This window comes from Schistocerca nitens, chromosome 1 (genome assembly GCF_023898315.1).
Source record: "Schistocerca nitens isolate TAMUIC-IGC-003100 chromosome 1, iqSchNite1.1, whole genome shotgun sequence".
Lineage (NCBI taxonomy): Eukaryota > Metazoa > Arthropoda > Insecta > Orthoptera > Acrididae > Schistocerca > Schistocerca nitens.
In genome coordinates, this window is record NC_064614.1 from 664257788 (window position 1) to 664271098 (window position 13311).

Consider the following 13311-nt stretch of genomic DNA (forward strand, 5'->3'; position numbering starts at 1 on the left):
TGCTATATTTTCGAAATTTGTTTACTGCATTTTTTTTTCTTAAGTCTTGATTTTGTCTGTTGCAGGCTATTTTGTGCTTCGGGCGGCAGGTGATAAATTTGTTAATCTGTTTCTCCTGCTCAGAAGCTTAAAATATTTGACTGTGGTCTCGCCCCTTGTGGATATTTATCGCATGTTACATTTAACATAATTTAAGTGCTCCATGCATTCAGTTACTCCAAGTTCAGAAATCTTGGGATTCGAGGGCTCTGCAGTAAGCCAGGATAATAATCAAATCGGTACATTTAAGTGCTTTCATAGTTTGGTTCAAATGGTTCAAGTGGCACTGAGCACCATGGGACTTACCTGCTGAGGCCATCAGTCCCCTAGAACTTAGAACTACTTAAACCTAACTAACCTAAGGACGTCACACACATCCATACCCGAGGCAGGATTCGAACCTGCGACCGTATCGGTCACGCGGTACCAGACTGTAGCGACTAGAACCGCTCGGCCACCCCGGCCGACTAAAGTTTGGTGTTGAATTTATAATTGTTTGTTTAGATGAATGCTAATTTATAATATTCTAGGTCAAGTAGCCTCAGTTGGTGTCATATTTAATGTTTTATTCCGTTCGCCTTAGTGCGGAAGTATGCCTTGTTATCAATTATAATACGGTTCTTGTGTGTTCATGTGCATGCACTTATTGCTTCTCAGGTTTCGGTTTGAGTGTGTGATCGGTGATACGTCAGTGGGTCAGGTTGGTCGACAGTGCTGAGTCCTACGATAAATTCTCTACTGGTTCTTTGTCTGTTAAATCTCATCTTTTTATGCTACCTTTGATCTTGTTATTTCATCGTATTGATGTGTGGTTTGTATGCCAGATAGCCGCTTCACTATTACATTGGTGCTAGCTCAGACCGATGGTTGAGCGTCCGGTGAACAACTTTCTCAAAGCATTCCCTTTCCTGTTTGGTCTTTCGTTTCCGGCAAAACGAAATTTGACTGAAACGCGGACGAGTAGAAGTTCCGTGGTCCTGTGTTCGATTGTGAGACTTGGGAGTAAGCCATGCCATATCGTCCGGCACTTCCGGAATGGAAGTTAAGTTACTTACAGGATCTTTTTCAGATATTTTGGCTTCATCCACCAGAGTCCAAGGACCCCAAGAGTCCACTAGTCCTAATGTGTCAAGAGATCAGTTAGTAACTGGGCCACTAGTTACTATACCTTTATTAGGACCGCAATTTACACTGTTCTTCGTCTATGTTAAAAATTCCCTTTGTGGGAGATGTATTGGCGATCTTGTTATCCTATTTATTAATGGAAATGTGTTTGTATACTGGAAATTGTTCCGTCTTGCTGCATTTGCTATCTTAAGTTCTCGCTTTGGTCTGAAATGAGGCTGAAGCCTTAAAATCCGTATTTATGATACAATTCTGCTCCAGATTCTGACAGGAGATTAAATGAATATTGTAACTACAGTTAACTTATTCGGTTTGTTTTATAGGCATTTAAGTGTCTTCCATGTCAGTTGATTGTTTCTTAACCTACGGTATGCAACATCACTGTTGATGTTTATTAATACTGTAAAACTGTTTGATGTCGATTTTTCCAAATATTTTTAATTACTAAGTGTTAAATTTAATGATCAGTAGAACTGTGTAATAAAAAAATGAACGAAGGTTTGTAAACCCTGGTACAGTGTTTCCTGAAATTCCCGGTAGTCAGCATTCAGAAAGAATAAATTACAAAAATACTTTTCTAAAAATGCGCTATGAATATACGTGCGTAAACTGACTAAATAAAATTGCAAACATTAAATATTCACACGCGGTTGTAACACTGCACTGTAAGAATAAGTCTGTCCGCCTCCAAAGAAATGTAATCTGACCTGAACTTTACCTAAACCGAATCACATACTAACTTTCAAATGCAATGCTTACCTGTGAATTACTTCGTTGTTTCGTAACTGATGTTAAATTAGCCATAGTAAAATTTCGAGGCTCCAGGTGTATGCCAGCAGAAACTCGGCACTGCTCGAAATTGATGAACGTTAGAACACAGCGGAGCAGAAAACCAGCTAAAACGGAAGTAAAGCCTTGTGCAAGTGCAGTGCAGGGGCTACATTTGTGTTAAGCACATCAAGCTTTAGATGTACTTTTTTACAACTGGGCTCCACTCAGTGCAGTACTGCACCATTATTAGAATAAAATGAAACTTACGTGAAGAGATTGCGGAAGATGGTGCATTTACTGAATGGTGCCAAAGAGACAAACATTCAAAAACTGTACCGAAACATTAATACTTTAACGATTGTCATCACCTTTACTAAAGTCTCTTACACAACAATATATCACTCTGCAGTGAGATTAGTTGCTGAAACGGTAAAAGAGTAGTGAATTTCAAAATCTGAGCGCAAGCTAAGTGAATAGATAATTTTACTTGATCTATTCTTGACAGTCAGACTAAACTCGGACCAATAAAGAAAAATCATCGCAAACCTACCTTTCACAAACTCATCATAAATTGCGCACCGTCAAGCAATGAAGTGACAACATTAAACTGAATATCTTCTTCGTCCTCCCGGTTCCGAGTCCAGTGTGCTAACCAGTGCGCCGCCTCGCTCGGTGTATCGACGTACTTCAAGGCAGCGCTGGCAACATGCGATCTTGAGTTATCTTTTTGAAACGTAACGTCACGGAGATCTCTAACGTATGTCACAACCACCGCTCTTAACAATTAAGAAATGAAATGATTTTGCTGGAAATTATCGGCTATGCGAACCAGAGGTGATCGTGTAGTGTACGAAAAGGCACTTATCCCTTCACGACCACATGCTGACGATGGCGAATGCTGTTCCCGAACGTTTATTCTTCTCGGAGCCTCTACTTCCTTCGCAACGCTGTGTGCAGTACAAGAACTCATCTGTAAAGACGGCACAATGTTACGTCTGCAAGCAGTGTTCTCGTAGGGCGGACCATAGCTGAAGCGACCCCTCTGCTCCTGCGCCTTTAATGTGCAACAATGGCCACAGTGTTGACTGTCCATGATGCTCCAGATGGCGTCTCATACCCGTGTGAACTCCTGGCGTCCTGTGAACAACCACATTTCCCTTCTCAATGCACGAATTGTGGCTAACAACCTACACGTCCCAGCGAACATTACGATTGTCCTGTCACTTTTTGGCATCCTACATGGCATTGTCTCGAAGCCCTCTAAGCCCGTGATTTCGATATTCACATGACAATCCAGGGATCCCGACCAAAGTGCTCAGCAGTATCGCTATATGACAAGCAGCAGGTTCTGATTTGCTCTTATCCTGCCACAATCGAATTACAACGTGCTGGTACGCATTTTAATGTAGTTTTGTAATTGAGATATTTGCTCAGAACCTTTCCTTTCGCACAATATATAAGACGGCATGCTAAGTAGTAATGCTTCCGTATTTTTATGTGAAAACTTCCGCAGCTTTTTAAATGAAACAGGTGTTATGAATATTCTACATCTTTACTCTTCATGTCTGCGTATTTCTCACCCATGAGAGACCAGTTTGTTGACACTGTCACTGTAAGACGTTTCTAGACAGGGCCACAACCTCATCTCCATTTGCACCATTTCATCACTATCAAAGTGAAGTCCTCGAAAGAGTGCTTGAAATATCGGAAACAGATGAAAATCAGATGACGCAAGTCCAGGCCTTATACAGGATGTCGATGACAATGGAACGCAAGGCGCAGGATCGTTGCAGATGTCGCAACGCTCATGTGTGGTCTGGTGTTGTCATGCTCCATGTGTGGACGAACTCTTCGCGGAAATATGTTGATATGAAAAATAATAATATAGAGTGTTAGTATAAAGTTTGTCTTGTTTCTTCTTCTTTTCTTTGTTCATGATGAAACGTTAAACTCCTGGAAATCCAAGAGTTCCAAATTGTATGTTTGTTTCATGTCGCCACCATGGTAAACAATTTTTACGACTAGTAGTTTTCATTAGTGATGATTATGAAACCGGTCGAAAGACACATTTAATCCCGGCACCTAACTTCGTGCTATTTAAAAAAAAATGGCTCTGAGCACTATGGGACTCAACATCTTAGGTCATAAGTCCCCTAGACTACTTAAACCTAACTAACCTAAGGACATCACACACACCCATGCCCGAGGCAGGATTCGAACCTGCGACCGTAGCAGTTCGTGCTATTTCACAGCTATGTACTGTGTATCGGAACAGGGTGTTTCCCTCTCCCACCCTTTCACTTACGTACTGATTCGCAGCAAAACAACGTAAAATAATTCATCATTTTCATCTACAGGTCACAGTTACATATCACATGCTGCAGGAAAGCCGCGAAACAATCCTCTCGGTAAGTGGTCCATTTGAAGAACGTACGTAGTCCCACAGAGTGTAGCTTACATAATGAGTGATAATAAGAGAGCAGCTTAAACGCGTCACGTCAGCTCTTACGTAGTTAATGGCAACGACGGAGTAGTTTCAATATATTGCCTCAGTTGGATGTAAGCGACAGGGCCTGTCACATAATTTATTACTGAGATGTCTGAACTTTATATCACGAGAAAGTGTATCAACATTTTTAGCAAAGAAACCAATTATGCACTTAGTACCGCGTCTCACATCATACAGTTAGACTAACTGACGGTCGTTTTCTGAACTAAGGTGGATATTGAAACTTGCTGGCAGATTAAAGTTGTGTGGAGGAAAGGAACTTGAACCTGGTATCTTTACGTTTCGCGGGCAAGTGCTCCACCGACTGAGGTATACAAACGCGATACACGACAGGCCGTCACGGTCTTACTTTAGCCGGAACATCTACATCTAAATCTACGTCCTGTGATCAAAAGTATCCCGACACTTGGCTGAAAATGACTTACAAGTTCGTGACGCCCTCCACCGGTAACGCTGGAATTCAATATGGTGTTGGCCCTTCCTTAGCCTTGATGACAGCTTCCACTCTCGCGCCGGCCGAAGTGGCCGTGCGGTTAAAGGCGCTGCAGTCTGGAACCGCAAGACCGCTACGGTCGCAGGTTCGAATCCTGCCTCGGGCATGGATGTTTGTGATGTCCTTAGGTTAGTTAGGTTTAACTAGTTCTAAGTTCTAGGGGACTAATAACCTCAGCAGTTGAGTCCCATAGTGCTCAGAACCATTTGAACCAAATCCACTCTCGCAGGCATACGTTCCATCAGGTGCCGGAATATTTCTTGGGGAATGGCAGCCCATTCTTCACGGAGTGCTGCACTGAAGTGAGGTATCGATGTCTGTCGGTGAGTCCTGGCACGAAGTCGGCGTTCCAAAACACCCAAAAGTGATCAGGTACTCGATCGTGCTGAAAGCTGCAAGCGCCTTCCCCAAATGGCTCTTGAACAGTGGGAAGCAAGAAGGTGCTTAAAAATCAATGTAGCAGACCTGTGCTGTGATAGTACTACGCAAAAACAATGGGTGCACGCCCCCTCCATGGAAAACACGACCACACCTTAACACCACAGCCTACCAATTTTACTGTTAGCACTACACACGCAAAGAGGTGACGTTCACCGGGCATTCGCCATACCCACATCTTGCCATCGGATCGCCAAATTGTGTACCGTGATTCGTCACTCCACACCTTTCTCCATTGTTTAATCGTCCAATGTTTACGCTCCTTACACCAAGCGAGGCGTCGTTTGGTATTTAATCGGTGTGATCTGTGGATTATGAGCAGCTGCTCGACCATGAAATCTAAGTTGTCTCACCTCCCGCCTAACTGTCATAATACTTGCAGTGGATTCTGATGCAGTTTGGAAGCCCTGTGTGATGGTCTGGATACGTGTCTGCCTATTATACATTACGAGCCTCTTCAACAGTTGGCGGTCTCTGTCAGTCAATAGGCGAGGTCGGCCTGTACGCTTTTGTGCTGTACGAGTCCCTTCAAGTTTCCACTTCACCATCATATCGGAAACAGTGGATATGATGATGTTTGGGAGTATGGAAATCTCGCGTACAGACGTATGACACAAGTGACACCCAATCACCTGACCACGTTCGAACTCCGTGAGTTCCGCGGAACGCCCCATTCTGCTCTCTCACGATATTTAATGACTACTGAGGTCGCTGATATGGAGTACCTGGCAGTAGGTGGCAGCACAATGCACCTACTACGAAAAACGAATGTTTTTTGCTGGCTTGATCACATAATGTACATTCGTACACTTAAAGCCATCGGACGGTGTTTGGTGGAGGGCACTACTGATTTTCCACCTTTCCCTTTTCGACTCGCGAATGTCGTGTGGGAAGAATGATTGTCGGTCCCCACCTGTATCAGCTCTAATATCTGGAAATTTCTCATCGTGAACATTTCGCGACATGTACCGTAGTTTACGGACTATAAGACGCATTTTCGTTATAGAAAAATGGCCTTCAAAATTCAGGTGCGTCTTATACTCGAACATTTGATGTGCCGAGTAACAGGACTTTTGCCATGAAAGATGCTAAAACTGTAACTATATAAACAAGTGGGCAAAAGAAAATTGACTACGCTGTTGTCCTTTCATGCTGTGCTGATTGTATCAAACTTAATCCAATGATCATTTTCAAGCGCAAAATAAAGACAAAGCCTTCCGAAATATCGAGTGGATGGGCGAGGCTGGTAAGAAATTATGGATTGACAGAGTATGAGAGAGAAGGAAAGGTGCTGTATTAAAGAATATTTCTCTTCTTGTACTAAATAAATTTAGCAGTCATTTGAAAAACTCTATGAAAGAGAAACTGAGACAGGTAAATACAGTGTTTGCTGTTATTCCGGAAGGACTTGCTGCACAATTACAACCTCTTGATGTCTTGATAAATAAACCATTTAAAGTGTATATGAGAGACGATCGAATGAAGTAAGGTGATGTTGAGGGAATTAGGTTAGGAAATGAGACTCTTAAAGTAGTAGAGGAGTTTTGCTATTTGGGGAGCAAAATAACGGATGATGGTCGAAATGGAGAGGATATAAAATGTAGACTGGCTATGGCAAGGAAAGAGTTACTGAATAAGACAAATTTGTTAACATTGAGTATAGATTTAAGTGTTACGAAGTCTTTTCTGAAAGTATTTGTATGGAGTGTAGCCCTGTATGGACGATAAACAATGTAGACAATAAGTGAATAGAAGCCTCCGAAATGTGGTGCTACAGAAGAATACCGAAGATTAGATGGGTAATTGCGTAATGAATGAGGAGATAATAGGATTGGGAAGAAGGGGAATTTGTGGCACAACTTGACTAGAAGAAGGGTCAGTTGGTTGGACACATGCTGAGGCATCAAGGGATAACCAGTTTAGTATTGGAGGGTGTGATGTGTGGGGTTGATCTGTTATTCTGTTATTCTGCGCAACGGATTAATCTGAGATGTACCCTTTACCCTGTGGCTCCTGAAAGATACAATTTCCACCCCCACACTACTACAGAAGTGAGACAGACGCTCCTAGCTTTCTAAAGAGAAATGCCTGAAAAACTTTCAGCAATAAATATCTTCTGAAGTCGTCCGCTGTAAGGAAATGACACAAAAATTCACAAAATTTCTTACGTAACTAGAGGGATATTTGGGTATTGGAGTAGTGCTAGTTAGTGTAAGAAAAACATGAAACTAGCGAAAGTTATTATTTATTTTGCAAAAATTCTGAAAAATCACAATGGCACTTTTAGTTATGAATTGAACAAGTTATATCCTGGTTCTTTTCGGAATGTGAAGTTACCTCTCAAGGATAGGATTCGCTAATGAAATTTCTGTACAAAGTTTAAGATGGTCGTTGACTTGGCAGAATGGCTGAGAGGCGCACCTACTCAACTTGAATAATTAGCCTTTAGAATGTTGCTAGGTACGGTCGAGGCTGTCGCGTGTGAAATGCAGTGGAATGTACTGTTGTGGAGGAACTATGGGGCTCGCAATAGCTGTAGCGCACAATACCGTAAGCTGCGATGACTGCTGTCTGCGCCGCTCGCTGCTGACAAATAAGATAACTCTCGTTCTATCTGGATTGACCTTCGCCAATCAAACTCTCCCTATGCCTTGATGAAGTCAAGGATTCCTATTCGCCCCTAGTCTAACTATTGGCGTGGTACACCGGTCAGATAACCAGTCCACTGCGATACCACTCAAAATTCGCTCACAGGCTTTTAACTATAACTCTGTCTGTTCACACCGCACAATAAGTGTGTTGGCCAACACAGTGAACAATGCTTAATGGCAAGGACTCAATATGGAGTAGCACTTCGATTCGCTCTCGACAGAGGTGCTCTCCCAGTGAAGTACTGAAGAGAGACTTGTTCCTCGCTCCAAGAGCGACAACAGAGCAGCGCCTCTCCATGCCAGACGTGAAGGGGTATATCTTTCGGTCTCTTCCATTATTCCTTCAGCTCGACGCGTCTGAAATATCGTCTGCCAATCTGCATTCTAAAACGGGAGAATGACGTTTTGTTTAAGGTGACGAATCTGGAAACCTGTAGCATTGGCGTTTGGCGTTGGCTGTCACCGTGTGAAAATCTCTGAAACTATGTGTAAAGAATGCGTAGGCTGGCCGCTCTCACACAATGTAGCGGAATTTGCTTTTAAGCCGAACACAGGGTTGTTTCACCCTTTCACTTGGGCCCACGCTGTCCGCTACACAGGCGGTCACCGGCCGACATAGGCTGCGTCGTCCTCTGAAGGGACTGGCGTCCCGTTGTGCAGTTTCTCTCCCGAACTAAAAGCTTCTGTGAGTGTCGTGTCTGGAATGTATGTGTGTACCCCAGCCTCGAGTATTTCAACCACGGTGCACTTACTTGTTAATTGCATATCGTTTACATGAATTCATACAACATTGACTTTATATTATCGAGTTTGGGTTCGAATGAAGCGTCTTGATGTGCGGAATATGATTGTGAGGGCGGAATATGTAAGCAATGAAGGTCAGGAGACCACGACGTCTTACAAGGAAGGCGTGGAGGGTAAAAATCATTGAGGGAGACCAAGACGTGAATACACTAAGCAGATTCAGAAGCATGTAAGTTGCAGTAGTTATTCGGAGATGAAGAGGCTTGCACAGGATAGAGTAGCATGGAGATCTGCATCAAAGCAGTCTCTGGACTGAAGACCACAACAACAACAAGAGAGAGGAATGGAACAATGGATGATGGATGAAACCCAACATGAATTCACCTGAAGGGAGCTATAAAACGACGTGTATCAGTGGATAAAAAAGTCGTGGTCTAGAGAGAAAACGATATTGTTAAATCTTCCAAGAAGTACGACGTAAATTATGCTCTTGATGGCAGTGAAGTCCTTGTTACATATAAACAAGACAACGATGATGACGACAAAGAAGAAGAAGAAAGTTCAGATGACGATATGATTTTCAGGAATTTCGAAGGTCAGTTAGGTTTTATAAACGAAGGGCTTTTTTTAGTCTGGCTTTGCTGTCTAATACCGAAAATGGAAAAAATGTTGGTTTTTAAAAAATGCTTAAAATTTAAGGTGCGTTTTATAATCCATGAAATACGATATGTGGGAGAACGCCTCTCTTGTAACGTCTGTCACTGGAGTTTGTTGATTATCTTGGTGACGCTCTCGAGCCGACTGAACCATCTCGTGACGATACGCACTGCTCTTCGTTGGATCTTCTCTCTTATTTATTTTATTTATCCCGTAGGACCAAATTGAGGAGCAAATCTCCAAGGTCATGGAACTGGTCAGTACAACAAAAAAGTAATAACATATAAAAATAAATGTTTATGTATCCAAAAAAGTCAGCCCATCAGTTTAAGGAAACGCAATCATCAATACAATAAGAATCATCTTAATTTTTCAAAGAACTCGACAGAATAGGAGTGACCCACGAGGAAACTCTTCAGTTTCGATTTGAATGCGCGTGGATTACTGCTAAGATTTTTGAGTTTGAGTGATAGCTTATTGAAAACAGATGCAGCAGTATACTGCACACCTTTCTGCACAAGAGTTAAGGAACGATCCAAATACAGGTTTTATTTCTGTCGAGTATTAACCGAGTGAAAGCTGCTTATTCTTGGGAATAAGCTAATATTGTTAACAAGAAATGAAAGTAAGGAACATATAATAATATTGAGAGGCCAATGTCAAAATATCCAAACTCGTGAAGAGGGGTTGGATCTCCGCCCCCCCTCCCTTTTATAAATCCCTCCAAATCCTTGAACGCCATGCTCTCCGCCTCGCCTATCGCATCCGTCTCCCCTCCCCCACGCGGATCCTGTATGATCTCATCCCCTTCCCCCACCTCCTCCTTTTCCTTGAAAGGATATGGATCCTGTACACCTCCCGTAAACTCGACCCTCCTCACCCGCTCGTCTCCCCGATCCTCACCCACCCCCGCCCGCTGCCACGCCTGTATTCCCACGTCCCACCCGGTCTCCATCTCTCAACCCTCCTTACCCTATCCCAAGGTGGCTTCCGCCAGCTCCCCCTCCCTGATGATGTCCTCCTCCCCTGCATCTACCCCTCCTATCAACTTTGATCCTCCCCCCCCCGACCTCCTGTGTCCTTTCCTTTAGGCACCCTCCCTCCCCCCTTTCCCTTCTCTTCTCTTTCCTTTCCCCCCTCCCTCCTACCCTCTCCCCCGGGCTTCCCCTCCCCCTTCCTCCCTCCCCCTCTCTCCTTTGCCCATGGCATCTCTGCTCTCCCCTCACCATTTCCCCTTCCTCCTCCTCCACCTCCTCTCTTGGCAGGTCCCCGGACTCGTACACGCTCAGTGAACATTCGCGCGCCGGAGATCATCGCCATCGGTGTCTAGTGTGTGTGCATCGTTTTGTGTTTTGTGCAGTTACAACTCAACTGTTCACATGTGCCGTCGCCGTTCTCCGTGTTTTGTGCGCCGTGTCTACCAGTGTTAGTGTTTTTATCGTCCAACGTGAACGGCTTCTTGTTTATTGTTTTTTGTATCTCCATTTTTTGCCCGCCGTTTTTTGTATTGTCTGTATCACCTCTATGTCATGTTATTGTTTCCACTTAAGGCTGAAGAGCAGCGTACTATGCTGCTGACAGCCCGCCTGTATAGGTGTTTAAAATTACAATAAAGGAAAAAAAAAAGAAGAGGGGTCGATAAGAGGTTCGTGAAGTTACACCACTTATTGCCCGAACCGCCCTTTTCTGAGCCTAAAATATCCCTTTAGAATGGGAAGAGTTACCCCAAAATCTAATACCATACGAAAAAAGCGAATGAAAATAAGCAAAGTGTCGAACGATCACTCACTGCAGATACCGTTCGAATAGTAAAAATGGAAGTATCAGTCTAAGTCAATGAACAAGATCCTGAACGTGGGCTTTCCACGACAGCTTACTATCTATCTGAACACCTAGATATTTGAACTGTTCGGTTTCACTAATCATATGCCCGTTCTGTGAAATTAAAACGTCAGGTTTTGTTGGAGTGTGTGTTAGAAACTGTTAAAACTGAGTCTTACTGTGATTTAGCGTTAGTTTATTCTCTACAAGCCATGAACTTAGGTCACGTACTGCACTATTTGAAACCAAGCCAATGTGCACACAACATCCTCTACTACCAAGGTAGTGTCATTAGCGAACAGAAATATTTTAGAGTTACCCATAATACTAGAGAGCATATCATTTATATAAATCAGTCCTACCTGGAGTGGCTCACAGATTGATCAACAATGCTCCAGCGTCGGAGGAACAAGCACTTCGTAAGCCCTTCCTTCGTGGGTGCGTTACATTTCCTTAAGATTCTTCCTATGAATCTGTCTGAGCTCTGCTTTTCTTGCTGTTTGTTTTATGTGTTCTTCATTCTTAATTTTACTCTGGGTAGTTACTCATAGATATTTTACGGTAGAGTCTGTTCTTAATGTAGTTGACAGCAATTCACTTTTTTCATGTGTATGCTCAATATGTTACAGTTATTGTCGTTTACGGTCAACTACCAAGGCCTGAACCATCCATCAATCCTTTTTTGGTCATTCTGCAAATCAGTACTGTCTATTTTCAAAACTTCACAGAAGTATCCAGCACACATTGTAGGACTAGCACTGCTGGAAGAAAGAATATAGCGAAGAACAGTCTAGAGGAATTCTGTAATACTCCATGTTGTTTTATTCTTCTTCAACAGCTATTTCATTGACATGTGGAGTAATCATTACTCCACATGTCAAAATCTCGCCGGGAAAGCCTGAAGAGTAGGTATTTCATTCTCATGTCGATCAAGGCGATTGTTGTGTGGGAACGGTATATTGCAGCTTTTGAACCAAGAACTTCTAATAAATAGAAAACACATGACAGACGAAAGAAGGATGACATAAAAAGCAGATTAGTAGAGGCTAATACAGCATTCTCGGACAAAAGAATTCTATTGGTATCGAACATAGTTCTTCATTCGAAGAACAAATTTCTGAGAATGTAGGCTTAGAACACAGAACTGTAGTGAATCATGGACTTTGGGAACGCCGGAAAAGAACAGATATGATGCATTTGAGTTGTGTAGCTATAGAACGATATTGCAAATTAGTGAAAATTATGCAGACTGATGAGGAATACGGAATTTCTTCACATTCTCACATAGCGAGGTGGCGCAGTGGTCAGCACACTTGACGCGCATTCGGGAGGACAACGGTTTAAGTCCGGAATGGACATCTGTGAGTTTTCAAAATCGCTCCAGCCTAATGTCGAGATGGTTCCTTTGAGAGGCACGACCGATTTCTTTCTCCATCCCTAGAGTAATTAGTGGCTGTGCTCCGTCTCTAACGACCTCATAGTCGACGGGGCGTTAAACACTAATCTTCTTCCTTCTTCCAGAGCATCGGCGAATAAAGGAACACATGAAAAACAGTAAAAAGTGAGAAGATAATCATAGCACATGCGACGTCAGGGAATAGCTTCAATGGTATTGGAGGGAGCCGTAGAGGGCGAAAACTGTAGAGGAAGACAGAGACTGGAATACAAGCAGCAAAGAATTGTGGACGTAGGGTGCAAGCGCTGTTCTCAGAAGAGGTAGGCGGGAGAGAGATTTCCGTGGAAGGCCGTGTCATCCCCATCTGCTTACTCAAAAGGAATGACTCAGTTTTAAAATTACTCCACTTCAAGACTTTAGACTAGAAAAAACATTCTTGGTTGCAAAAGAGAGATTTATTTAATCTTCTCATCGACACATTTGAACTATTCTAGGCATCATCAGACAATATAGGGAAATTACATACTGTTATAAGTATAAATTGCTATTAAAGGCAATAATAAATGAATATATTAAAAGTACTTGCAGAGAGCGAACTGACCAAAAGGCAACACATATTCTTCAGTGTTGCCAGGCATCACCTAGAACCAGCACGCAGTAGAGAAGA